The sequence below is a fragment of the Stenella coeruleoalba genome (genome assembly GCF_951394435.1).
Source record: "Stenella coeruleoalba genome assembly, chromosome: 4".
Classification (NCBI taxonomy): domain Eukaryota; kingdom Metazoa; phylum Chordata; class Mammalia; order Artiodactyla; family Delphinidae; genus Stenella; species Stenella coeruleoalba.
The window spans coordinates 141,459,652-141,472,779 of NC_137149.1; the positions used below are offsets into that span (position 1 = coordinate 141,459,652).

At 41.8% G+C, this 13,128-nt stretch overlaps 1 long non-coding RNA gene across 7 annotated transcripts in view; it reads right to left on the minus strand.

The window, feature by feature from the left end:
• Nucleotides 1–13,128, minus strand: part of LOC307186235 — a 358,643-nt gene that overhangs the window by 213,234 nt on the left and 132,281 nt on the right. The window contains exon 1 of one of the 7 annotated variants that reach the window (XR_013828289.1): nt 10,128–10,415. The exons of the other annotated variants lie outside the window; for them this stretch is intronic. This is a non-coding gene — a long non-coding RNA (uncharacterized lncRNA). Of the gene's footprint in view, nt 1–10,127; nt 10,416–13,128 lie in introns of those variants that run through there. 7 annotated transcript variants of the gene reach the window in all.

A 13,128-nucleotide genomic window follows, 5' to 3' on the forward strand; every position in this document is an offset into this window, starting at 1 on the left:
CAATAATAATGTATCATACACTAACAAATTTGTTGAGAGTAAATTTCATGTTGTGGTCTCATCAAAATAAAATCATCCAATAAATGACTGTTAAATGGGCTTAATCCTAGATTTGCCTAATTTAAAATTCTATGTCCTTTCCACTAAAAATACTGCTACCCTAAAAACAATTTTTTTAATATTTTAAAATTTATTTATTCTGTTTTTTTCTTTTGGCTGCGTTGGGACCACATTGTTGCGTGTGGGCTTTCTCTAGTTGAGGCAAGCGGGGGCTACTCTTCATTGCGGTGCACGGGCTTCTCACTGTGGTGGCTTCTCTTGTTGCTGAGCACAGGCTCTAGGCGTGTGGGCTTCAGTAACTGTGGCACGCAGGCTCAGTAGTTGTGGCTCACAGGCTTAGTTGCTCCATGGCATGTGGGATCTTCTCGGACCAGGGATCGAACCCGTGTCCCCTGCATTGGCAGGCGAATTCTTAACCACTGCGCCACCAGGGAAGTCCAGAAATAGTATACGTAATGTACAAGTACTTTCCATTCCCTAAGGGAAAACTACTGTTGTTATTGTTTTGTTTTGTGTTTTAGTTTTGTGATGTGGAAGTATTGTTAGATCCTAACAATTCCTGGACAAAATGTCCTCTTGAAGCTACCTAATAACATTTCATAACTTTTTATTTCCCATAAAATTATTAGGTTTATAAGTGTGTTTCCTCAATCTCTTAAAAACAAGAAGGTATGCTCTGGGTAAAGGAAATTAATTCTCTAGTCACTGAAGGTAGCATACTTTATTATAAATGAAGAATTAGGACTCTTTTAGTCATCAATGTCTCATGAATTTCTTTGGTGAGTGAGATCTTTAAGGGGCCTATTCACAGAGTTTCTGTATCTCCAAAGCTGAGGACCAGCATCTAGGTAAACAAGATTCCATGTAAGTAAGGCACCCCCAGCTGGTGTTTTCTATTAATTCTCTGATTAGACTTTGAACTACATCTTACACTTTCACTGATTCAAGTTGAGTCTATTATTTTGATACTCTGCTTAATTATCCTTAATTGACAGGGATATAATTCTTCCCAATGAATCAGCATTTAGCAACTGAAGGCAATCAAGTATAACTTATGTCTCTATTAAAATGGGAGTGATTCAAATGACACAAACCAGAATCAATAAGACTATGTATTTCAGATAATCAACTAAGATTTTAACTATGTTATCTAAGTTAATGGAAAAGCAGAAAGGAGTTTTGTTGTATTCGTTTTATTATTGAAAAGTACTGAAATACTGTGACTGGCAAGATGAAAGAAGGCACTCAGAGTGATTGGGACTGGACTATAAAGAAAAACCACAGTATGTTAAACTCTATTTAAAAATATTCAGAGGAGCTAGAAGATGGTAGAAGAGTAAGACGTGGAGATCACCTTCCTCCCCACAAATATACCAGAAATACATCTACACGTGGAACAACTCCTACAGAACACCTACTGAACACTGGCAGAAGACCTCAGACCTCCCAAAAGGCAAGAAACCCCCCACGTACCTGGGTAGGGCAAAAGAAAAAAGAAAAAACAGAGACGAAAGAATAGGGACGGGACCTACACCAGTGGGAGGGAGCCGTGAAGGAGGAAAGGTCTCCACACACTAGGAAGCCCCTTCGCGGACAGAGACTGCGGGTGGCAGAGTTGGGGGAGCTTCAGAGATGCGGAGGAGAGCACAACAACAGGGGTGCGGAGGGCAAAGCGGGGAGATTCCCGCACAGAGGATCGGTGCCAACCGGCACTCACCAGCCCGAGAGGCTTGTCTGCTCACCCTCCGGGGCGGGCGGGGCTGGGAGCTGAGGCTCGGGCTTCGGTCGGAGCGCAGGGAGAGCACTGGGGTTGGTGGCGTGAACACAGCCTTAAGGGGGCTAGTGCGCCACAGCTAGCCGGGAGGGAGTCCGGGGAAAAGTCTGGACCTGCCGAAGAGGCAAGAGACTTTTTCTTACCTCTTTGTTTCCTGGTGCGCGAGGAGAGGGGATTAAGATTGCCGCCTAAAGGAGCTCCAGAGACGGGCGCGAGCCACAGCTAAAAGCGCGGACCCCAGAGACGGGCATGAGACGCTAAGGCCGCTGCTGCCGCCACCAAGAAGCCTGTGTGCGAGCACAGGTCACTGTCCACACCCCCCTTCCGGGGAGCCTGTGCAGCCCGCCACGGCCAGGGTGCTGGAGTCCAGAGACAATTTCCCTGGGAGAACACACGGCGCGCCTCACGCTGGTGCAACGTCACGCCGGCCTCTGCCGCCGCAGGCCCGCCCCGCACTCCGTGCCCCTCCCTCCCCCCCTCCCCCGGCCTGAGTGAGCCAGAGCCCCCGAATCAGCGGCTCCTTTAACCCCGTCCTGTCTGAGCAAACAACAGACGCCCTCCAGCGACCTACATGCAGAGGTGGGGCCAAATCCAAAGCAGAGCCCCAGGAGCTGTGCAAACAAAAAAGAGAAAGGGAAATCTCTCCCGGCAGCCTCAGAAGCAGCGGATTAAATCTCCACAATCAACTTGATGTACCCTGCATGTGTGGAATAACTGAATAGACAACGAATCAACCCAAACTGAGGTGGTGGACACTGGGGGCAACGATATATATAGTTTTCTCCTTTTTCTCTTTTTGTGAGTGTGTATGTCTATGCTTCTGTGTGTGATTTATCTATATAGCTTTGCTTTTTACCATTTGTCCTAGGGTTCGGTCTGTCTGTTTTTTGTTTGTTTTTTTAGTATAGTTTTTAGCACTTGTTATCACTGGTGGATTTGTTTTATGGTTTGGTTGCTCTCTTTTTTTTTTATTTTTAATAATTATTTTTTATTTTAATAACAATATTTTATTTTATTCTACTTTATTTTTTCTTTCATTCTTTCTTTTTGTCTCCCTTTTATTCTGACTGTGTGGATGACAGGGTCTTGGTACTCCTGCTGGGTGTCAGGCCTGTGCCTCTGAGGTGGGAGAGCCGAGTTCAGGACACTGGTCCACCAGAGACCTCCCAGCTCCATGTAATATCAAACGGCATGAAACTCCCAGAGATCTCCATCTCAACACCAAGCCCCAGATACACTCAACCACCAGCAAGCTACAGCGCTGGACACCCTGTGCCAAACAACTAGCAAGAGAGGAACACAACCTCACCGATTAGCAGAGAGGCTGCCTAGAATCTGAATAAGGTCACAGACACCCCAAAACACACCACCAGATGCAGACCTGCCTACCAGAAAGACAAGATCCAGCCTCATCCACCAGAACAAAAGCACTATTCCCCTCCACCAGGAAGCTTAAACAACTCACTGAACCAACCTTACCACTGGGCGCAGACACCAAAAACAACAGGAACTACAAACCTGCAGCCTGTGAAAAGGAGACTGAAAACACAGTAAGTCAAGCAAAATGAGAACACAGAGAAACACACATCTGATGAAGGAGCAAGATAAAAACCCACCAGACCTAACAAATGAAGAGGAAATAGGCAGTCTACCTGAAAAAGAATTCAGAGTAATGACTGTAAAGATGATCCAAAATCTTGGAAATAGAGTGGAGAAAATATAAGAAACATTTAACAGAGACCTAGATGAACTAAAGACCAAACAAACAATGAGGAACAACACAACAAATGAAATTAAAAATTCTTTAGAAGGAATCAATAGCAGAATAACTGAGGCAGAGGAACGCATAAGTGACCTGGAAGATAAAATAGTGGAAATAACTACTGCAGAGCAGAATAAATAAAAAAGAATGAAAAGAATTGAGGACAGACTCAGACACCACTGGGACAACATTAAATGCACCAACATTCAAATTACAGGAGTCCCAAAAGAAGAAGGGGAAAAAAAAAGGGACTGAGAAAGTATCTGAAGAGATTACAGTTGAAAACTTCCCTAATATGGGAAAGGAAGTAGTTAATCAAGTCCAGGAAGCACAGAGAGTCCCTACAGGATAAATCCAAGGAGAAACATGCCAAGACACATATTAATCAAACTATCAAAAATTAAGTACAAAGAAAAATATTAAAAGCAGCAAGGGAAAAACAACAAATAACATACAAGGGAATCCCCATAAGGTTAACAGCTGCTGTTTCAGCAGAAACTGCAAGCCAGAGGGAATGGCAGGACATTATTTAAAGGGATGAAAGGGAAAAAGCTTTTCCCAAGATTACTCTACCCAGCAAGGATCTCATTCAGATTCGATGGAGAAATTAATACCTTTACAGACAAGCAAAAGCTAAGAGAATTCAGCACCACCAAACCAGCTTTATAACAAATGCTAAAGGAACTTCTCTAGGCAGGAAACACAAGGAAAAGACCTACAATAAAAAACCCCAAACAATTAACAGAATGGTAATAGGAACATACATATCAATAATTACCTCAAATGTAAATGGATTAAATCCTCCAAATAAAAGACACAGACTGGATGAATGGATACAAAAACAACACCCATATATATGCTGTCTACAGGAGACACACTTGAGACCTATGGACACATACAGACTGAATGTGAGGGTCTGGAAAAAGATATTCCATGTAAATGGAAATCAAAAGAGAGCTGGAATTGCAATTCTCATATCAGACAAAATAGACTTTAAAACAAAGACTATTAAAAGAGACAAAGAAGGACACTACATAATGATCAAGGGATCAATCCAAGAAAAGATATAACAATTGTAAATATTTATGCACCCAACATAGGAGCACCTCAATACATAAGGCAAATGCTAACAGCCATAAAAGGGGAAATTGACAGTAACACAATCATAGTAAGGGACTTTAACACCCCACTTTCACCAATGGACAGATCATCCAAAATGAAAATAAATAAGGAAACACAAGCTTTAAATGATACATTAAACAAGAGGGACTTAACTGATATTTATAGGACATTCCATCCACAAACAACAGAATACACTTTCCTCTCAAGTGCTCATTGAACATTCTCCAGAATAGATCATATCTTGGGAAACAAATCAAGCCTTGGTAAATTTAAGAATAATGAAATTGTATCAAGTATCTTTTCTGACCACAACGCTATGAGACTAGATATCAATTACAGGAAAAAAAGTCTGTAAAAATTACAAACACATGGAGTATAACAATACACAACTTAATAACCAAGAGATCGCTGAGGAAAGCAAAAAATACCTACAAACAAATGACAATGAAAACACGATGCCCCAAAACCTATGGGATGAATTAGAAGCAGTTCTAAGAGGGAAGTATATAGCAATACAATCCTACCTTAAGAAACAAGCAACATCTCAGATAAACAAACTAACCTTATACCCAAAGGAACTACAGTAAGAAGAACAAACAAAATCCAAAGTTAGCAGAAGGAAAGAAATCATAAAGATCAGATCAGAAATAAATGAAAAAGAAATGAAGAAAACGACAGCAAAGATCAGTAAAACTAGAAGCTGGTTCTTTGAGAAGATAAACAAAATTGATAAACCATTAGCAAGACTCATCGTGAAAATATTGGAGAAGACTCAAATCAATAGATTTAGAAAGGAAAAAGGAGAAGTAACAACTGACACTGCAGAAATACAAAGGATCATGAGAGATTACTACAAGCAACTCTATGCCAATAAAACGGACAACCTGGAAGGAATGGACAGACTCTTAGAAATGCACAACCTGCCGAGACTGAACCAGGAAGAAATAGAAAATATGAACAGATCAATCACAAGCACTGAAATTGAAACTGTGATTAAAAATCTTCCAACAAACAAAACCAAGGACCAGATGGCTTCACAGGCGAATTCTATCAAACATTTAGAGAAGAGCTAACACCTATCCTTCTCAAACTCTTCCAAAATATAGCAGAGGGAGGAACATTCCCAACTCATTCTATGAGGCCACCATCACCCTGATACCAAAACCAGACATGAATGTCACAAAGAAAGAAAACTACAGGCCAATATCACTGATGAACATAGATGCAAACATCCTCAACAAAATACTAGCAAACAGAATCCAACAGCACATTAAAAGGATCATACACCATGATCAAGTGGGGTTTATCTCAGGAATGCAAGGATTCTTCAATATACACAAATCAATCAATGTGATAAACCATATTAACAAATTGAAGGAGAAAAACCATATGATCATCTCTACAGATCCAGAGAAAGCTTTCCACAAAATTCAACACCCACTTATGATAAAAACCCTCCAGAAAGTCAGCAGAGAGGGAACTTACCTCAACATAATAAAGGCCATATATGACAAACACACAGCCAACATTGTCCTCAATGGTGAAAAACTGAAACCATTTCCACTAAGATCAGGAACAAGACAAGGTTGCGCACTCTCACCACTATTATTCAACATAGTTTTGGAAGTTTTAACCACAGCAATCAGAAAAGAAAAAGAACTAAAAGGAATACAAATTGGAAAAGAAGAAGTAAAGCTATCACTGTTTGCAGATGACATGATACTATACATAGAGAATCCTAAAGATGCTACCAGAAAACTACTAGAGCTAATCAATGAATTTGGTAAAGTAGCAGGATACAAAATTAATGCACAGAAATCTCTTGCATTCCTATACACTAATGATGAAAAATCTGAAAGTGAAATCAAGGAAACACTCCCATTTACCACTGCAACAAAAAGAATAAAATATCTAGGAATAAACCTACCTAAGGAGACAAAAGACCTTTATGCAGAAAATTATAAGACACTGATGAAAGAAATTAAAGATGATACAAACAGATGGAGAGATATACCATGTTCTTGGATTGGAACAATCAATGTTCTGAAAATGACTCTACTACCCAAAGCAATCTACAGATTCAATGCCATCCGTATCAAACTACCACTGGCATTTTTCACAGAACTAGAAAAATAATTTTCACAATTTGTATGGAAACACAAAAGACCCCGAATAGCCAAAGCAATCTTGAGAAAGAAAAACGGAACTGGAGAAATCAGGCTCCCTGACTTCAGACTATACTACAAAGCTAGTAATCAAGATAGTATGGTACTGGCACAAAAATAGAAATATAGATCAATGGAACAGGATAGAAAGCCCAGAGAGAAACCCCCGCACATATGGTCACCTTATCTTTGATAAAGGAGGCAAGAATATACAATGGAGAAAAGACAACCTCTTCAATAAGTGATGCTGGAAAAACTGGGCAGCTACATGTAAAGGAATGAAATTAGAACACTCCCTAACACCATACACAAAAATAAACTCAAATTGGATTAAAGACCGAAATGTAAGGCCAGACATTATCAAACTCTTAGAGGAAAATATATGCAGAACACTCTATGACGTAAATCACAGCAAGGTCCTTTTTGACCCACCTCCTAGAGAAATGGAAATAAAAACAAAAATAAACAAATGGGACCTAATGAAACTTAAAAGCTTTTACACGGCAAAGGAAACCATAAACAAGACGAAAAGACAACCCTCAGAATGGGAGAAAATATTTGCTAATGAAGAAACTGACAAAGGATTAATCTCCAAAATTTACAAGCAGCACATGCAGCTCAATATCCAAAAAACAAACAACCCAATCCAAAAATGGGCAGAAGACCTAAACAGACGTTTCTCCAGAGAAGATATACAGATTGCTAACAAACACATGAAAGAATGCTCAACATCATTAGTCATTAGAGAAATGCACATCAAAACTACAATGAGGTATCACCTCACACCAGCTAGAATGGCCATCATCAAAAATCTACAAACAATAAATGCTGGAGAGGCTGTGCAGAAAAGGGAAGCCTCTTGCACTGTTGGTGGGAATTGATACAGCCACTATGAAGGACAGTATTGAGGGTCCTTAAAAAACTAAAAATAGAACTACCATATGACCCAGCTATCCCACTACTGGGCATATACCCTGAGAAAACCATAATTCAGAAAGAGTCATGTACCACAATGTTCATTGCAGCTCTACTTACAATAGCCCAGACACGGAAGCAACCTAAGTGTCCATCAACAGATGAATGGGTAAAGAAGATGTGGCACATATATACAATGGAATATTACTTTGCCATAAAAAGAAACAAAATTGAGTTATTTGTAGTGAGGTGGATGGACCTAGAGTCTGTCATACAGAGTGAAGTAAGTCAGAAAGAGAAAAACAAATACCGTATGCTAACACATATATATGGAATCTAAGGAAAAAAATAAAAAAGTTTCTGAAGAACCTAGGGGCAAGACAGGAATAAAGACGCAGATGTAGAGAATGGACTTGAGGACACAGGGAGGGGGAAGGGCAAGCTGGGACAATGTGAGAGAGTGGCATGGACATATATACACTACCAAATGTACAATAGATAGCTAGTGGGAAGCAGCTACATAGCACAGGGAGATCAGCTCAGTGCTTTGTGACCACCTAGAGGGATGTGATAGGGATGGTGGGAGTGAGGGAGACGCAAGAGGGAAGAGATATGGGCATATATGTATACGTATAGCTGATTCACTCTGTTATAAAGCAGAAACTAACACACCATTGTAAAGTAATTATACTCCAATAAAGATGTTAAAAAAATAATAGTAATTCAGGTCCAAGGTCTACATGCACTCTTTACTGATGTGTAAGCACAGATAAAATCATGAGCAAAGTCAGCTGCATCAAAGTGATTGGTGCTGTCTGGAGTTTCCAGTACCTAAAACAGCAGGGAAATATCATAGATAAATCCACGAAGCACTGGATCTGCCACATAATCATTAGCTTTGTGATCTTGGTTGTGTAGCTCAATCGCTCTGAGGGTCAGATTATTTTTAATCTCTAAATGAGGATAGAGTACTAATCTCCAAGGATTTTTAAGGATTATAGAAGGTCATCCATTTATCTGTTGTGACAGAGTTAATAGCTACATTTCATCCTGGGAACACAGCTAAATTCTATTTTCCATCCACCTCTACAGTTAGGTAGGGCCATGGGATTAAATTCTGGCCAGTGGCTTGTTGGTGGAATCCACATATGCCATTTCCAAAAGAGGCTCCTAAATTATCCTCCACGACCCTCCAAGTTCTACCTCCCAAATTCTGGCTAAATGACTTCAGGTCTTTGATGAACACAGAGTACTCATCATCAAACTTGGCTTGCTATAGTTCTAGAAGACCCTCATCAGACTATAAGGGGAACATAAAGTAAATGTGACTAGGGCTCTGTTTTCATAGAAGTTAGCTGATGCTGTCAAATACTACAGAAATCCTGTCGTCATTTTCTTTTTTTTTTTTTTTTGCGGTACGCGGGCCTCTCACTGTTGTGGCCTCTCCCGCCGCGGAGCACAGGCTCCGGACGCGCAGGCTCAGCGGCCATGGCTCACGGGCCCAGCCGCTCCGCGGCATGTGGGATCTTCCCGGACCGGGGCACGAACCCGTGTCCCCTGCATCGGCAGGCGGACTCTCAACCACTGCACCACCAGGGGAGCCCTCTTTTTCCATTATTAACTAGTATCTGCTGAGTAGCACATAGAGCTAAAGGGAAATCTACTGACAACCCAAGCGCCATTTTATCTGACTTAATTAATTAACTACTTAAACCCTTATGTGCAAAGGACTCGTCTAGATACTGGAAATAGAGTAGTAAATTCAACTTTATCCATGCCCTTAATGTAGCAATATTCTAGTGAGTGAAACAGACAAAAAGCAAGCAAATTCCCATATACACAGACACACACGTTTTATATATATCATATAATATGTATGTTACCTATCATATATATGTTGTGTGTGTATGTCTATATATAACATATTTTATACATATATAACAGGTAATAAGTTCTATGAAGAAAAATATAACAGGAGAAGAGTGTATATTATGATGGAAGACTACTTTAAACAAGGGGTGGTCCTGGGAAGTCTCCTTGGGAGATAAACTGAAGTGTGAATGAAGTGAGAGAATAAACCACTCCAAACAGAAGAAACTGCAAGTGCAGAAGTGTGAATAGAAATGTTTTTGATACATGTGAGGAATATCAAGGAGGAAAGAGTAATTAGAGACCACAGAGCAAGGGCTAGAATGGGATGAAATGAGCCCACAGACGTGGACAGGGGCCAGACCATGTAGGCACATAGCCATAGCTAGGATTTGGGATTTTATCTGAAACCTAATGGGAACAGTTGAAGAGTTGAGACAACGGAAACGATACGGCTTACCGTGTTTAAATGTAGCCACTCTGGCCACTGTGCAGAGAACAGACTGCAGAAGGCAAGAGTGGAAACAGGAATAGTCCAGAAGCTGTTGGGATGATCCGCGTGAGAGGTGGTACTGCTACTGAACCAGGCTCGTTTTTGCCCGTCGCACAATGAGCCAAAACGCCAAGACGCTGAGGTTTGCAGAAAGAGAGGGTTTAGTCACAAGGCAGCCAAGCAGAAAGACGGGAGAACTAGCCTCAGGTCCATCGCCCCAAAGCAAGGGGCTCAGCGTATTCATGGATTAAAGACTAAAGAAGCAGGGAGGTCTGAGGCGTGGGGAGAGTGGGGAAAAGTGATTGGGAAAAGGTGAGATAATTGTCCTTCTGCGCAGGCGTAACTACGCTACAGCCGTCGCATGCTCAGAAGGTCACTGAGCGGACACTCGCGCATGCCCAGTTGAAGGGTAGGTGGTCCCATTCCATCTTAACCAGCTCGGCTAGAACGAGACACAGCTGACTCCAAGTTCTTGGAGAGCCACTCCGGCAAACATCTTGTTTAGGTGATGTGCGGTTGGAGGACATGCAGGTGTTTTGTAGCAACAGTTAACAACCTTGATTAGTGAAGGCAGGTTACAGGATTTAAGTAATGATTACCTACAGTTTCAGGGCTGCCTGGGACCAGTCTGGTAGTGGAGGATGGGCGTGAAGTGGAGGGTTTAGAGTACACTGTAAAAGTGCGGTAAACAAGATTGCTGGTGCGCCGGATACGGAATAGGAGAAAAAGAGTTCAAGCATGGCTCCAAGGTATGATCTGAGAAACTGAGTGCTGTTTATTGAGAGGGAGTATACAGTTTTAAGGACAGTTTTGGAGTGATCATACGGAACAATTAAGGGTTTTAGACGTGTGAAGTTTTAGGTTCTTCAAGTCATACCAGTAAAATGTCCATAGTTTACTCTTATATCCAATTGTCTTGGTTCAGAAAAGGAAGTTTGAAAAGATAAGGTCACTCCATGCCAAAGACCTTTCACTAGTGACACTGTAGGGGTCCAGGAGAAGGCCTACTTTTAGTGGCTTTGAGGGAGGCCGGGATGTGAGTTTCCGTATTGGATACTTCTCATACCTTGCCTCCTCTTGGCCCGACTTTTACTCTAACCTTTGCTTCCACGACTAGCTTTGCCTGCTTAGACCTGACAGCTATCAGCACCTCACCTCACCTGCCCCACTGTACTGCCCTGGGGCTTCTCTGAGGCCATGGTGTGGGACACCTTTGGGAACCCACAATCCCATGGGACTGGCGTGAATGGCTCTTGGTGTATGAAGGAGCTAACACCATGGGGAAACCCACAAGCAAAGGAGGAGGAGAGCTAATAGATGTTTCCTCCTTCCGTCCCTCAGGTGGTCAATTTTGAGGCTCTTCCTAATAGCTCCTCAGAAGTTCAAGGCAGGATCAAACTCCAGGAGCCCATTTTAGTAACTAACTTAAAATACACGTTCACATTGGCTTTCCTTCCTTCTCTGTTGTACTGTCTCCAGTCCCTTAGTCTTTCTCTCTGGGCTCATTTCCCAAATAAATATTCTGCATGCAAATAGAAAGGAAATCTTCATGATGCAACATTCATTCATTCACTCATCTAATATAGGATGAGGGCCTCTGGATGTACTTATGTGTTTCCTTAACCCTCTGCTATTATGTCTTTTACAGAAACTATTGTCTGATACTACCTTAAAGGCTCTGTGATAGATTGAACACGATGAATGAAACGGTGTGGTACAAACTGTGAATAGAATCGAATGCCTTTTATACCCTCCCTCACATCTTCCTGGTCACCCACCTTCTCCAACCTTCTGAGGCAACCAACACACCAGCTACAACCTGACAGCACCTGCCCCAGCAACACTGCCTACTTTTGATTTCTTACCCAGGATCTCTAACCTTGAGGGACTCCTGTACAAACTTCCCTGACACCTTGAGGGACTCCTGTACAAACTTCCCTGACACCTTGAGGGACTCCTGTACAAACTTCCCTGACACACACACAACCTGAGGAAGCTGGTGGGTTGACCACTGGGGGCCAACTCTGAGTCATATTCTCGCTTCTCAGAGGCCGGCAGGGTAAGATCCACTCCACTCACTTTCAGTTACAGTCTTTGCATTTGCTCTCACTTCCTCTGTTGTACTGTCCAACTCTTACTCTTTATCCCTGAGATCACTTCCCAAATAAACCATCTGTATACAACCCTTGTCTCCGGTTATACTTTGAAGGAGAAGCCAGGCTAAGACAGTTCAGTAGATAGGCAAGATTGCTAACTAGCTTTGAGAGTAGCACTGTATTTCTTGGGTACACAGGTTCTACCTTTGTAAAAAGATTAAGGGGACTCTCCCTTTCAGGGCCAGATTTTGTTAATTACTGAATATGATCATCATGGTAAATGAAATGTAATTTAACCGCACTCAGCATTCATTCCCATCTTCTCCTAGTGGGCTTTTCTGAACTACAGAGGCTGGAAAGCTAAAGACCTTATTTCCCAGACTCTCTTTACGCCCACGGTTTGCAACAAGAATTCAGTTCCTCCAAAACTTGCAGACAGAAAAAAGAATTTTTCTTCCTGTTGTCTGGGGCTGTTTTCTGCTAGGAAGTGGAGTCAGGAAGGCACAGGCTTTTCTGCAGCATCATTTGCTTTCTGGTCACCAGCTGGGGTGGAAGCAGTAGCCTCCTGACTTTCTAGTGACCACAACAGTGGTATGTTCTTCAACTCAGTGGTTCAGGAGGCAGCCTTAATTTCCTACCATCAGACTCTAGCAGAGCTACCAGTTCCCCTAGTGAGTCAAGTGCATAGTGTTTAGCCCCACTCTGGTGGGGCTAAAACCCACACTAGTCCCACCAATAATTTTTTAATCACTGCTTCTCTGTATTATATCCCTTTTCTCTTAAAATATGTAAGACAGTAAATATATATATATATTTATATATATATTTGCACTGAACTTTGACAGTGCAAATGTCAACACAAATATGACAGT